Here is a 1221-nt window from a genome sequence, read left to right as displayed (position 1 = left end):
AAATTAAATCAATCAACACCCTACAAATATTTCTATTCTATATTTTAATCTCACAATTTCTATATTTTCACATTAATTAACTTATCCCTCAAAGGGCTACTGCCATAAGTTGCGAGCCCCGGATGAATCGTTTGGAAATACGGTTTTCCCGTTCATCTCACAATATATTACACTCATGAATTCAAACGCTCTCTCACCCCTTACCTTATTTCGATGCTTTCACACACGAATACGATTCCACGAGCAAACATCCTTTATTCATTGACTCTTTGTCCATCAATCGATCTAACTCGACAGTTTATGGGTAAACGTTAAAAATAAAATATGAGAAGATACTCAAAAAACTAAATTCGAAATTCGGTCAAGGAAAATTACCATAAATCAGAACACCAATCAGTGGATAATATAGCCACTTTTCACACGGTCGTTTTGGCGTTGGTTTCACTCAAATCAGACTTACGGTGAAGGAGAACAATGCAAAATAACGAATTCTACAAACGGAGAAGTCGGGTATTTTAGGGAGAAATTGGGGTTGTTAAAATTCTGGAAAATTATGTTTAATGGACTAGTTAAATGAATGAAATAACATAATCAGATTTGGGCAAAAATGGAGAAAGTTTTCTGGACAGTTATCGATCAATGGTGCCAAACGACAGGTTGTTCTTGTGTTTCCACTTTGGTTTCAAAGCTGCCCGTCCAATTTCCTTTTTTTGTTGTTGTTTTATTTTATTAACAATTAGGGTTCACACATAGTTAAAACTCATTGGTCCCTTTATTTATTTTTAAATAAAACAAATAATTAATAAAACTAATGTTTTAACATTATTTAACATAATATTATTACTAAAAATTGCTAATATTTTTTAAAATATAGTAATAAATCGTTTAAAATATATTAATAATCAAAACCTTCATATTCAAAATAATCACCCTAATGATACTTTTTTCTTTCTTTTAATACTCACATTAAAATACTATCATAATTAGAGAATATTCAAAATTATAAAATAAATAAGTATAAAATCAAGACTTTATATTAAATACTAAATCATACTAAATATATATATAATCACAATATCATAATAAGTATATAAAAATAAAGAAAATCAAACACAATATTACCACTATCTCAAGATAATTATTTATAAAGTAAATAATTAAAATAAAATATATTTAGAATTAAATAAATATAATTAAGTACACATTTAATATTAGTCAAAC

The sequence above is a fragment of the Cicer arietinum genome, chromosome 1, assembly GCF_000331145.2.
Source record: "Cicer arietinum cultivar CDC Frontier isolate Library 1 chromosome 1, Cicar.CDCFrontier_v2.0, whole genome shotgun sequence".
Classification (NCBI taxonomy): Eukaryota; Viridiplantae; Streptophyta; class Magnoliopsida; order Fabales; family Fabaceae; genus Cicer; species Cicer arietinum.
The sequence above is the reverse complement of the archived record's forward strand: the minus strand, read 5'-3'. Positions refer to the sequence as shown.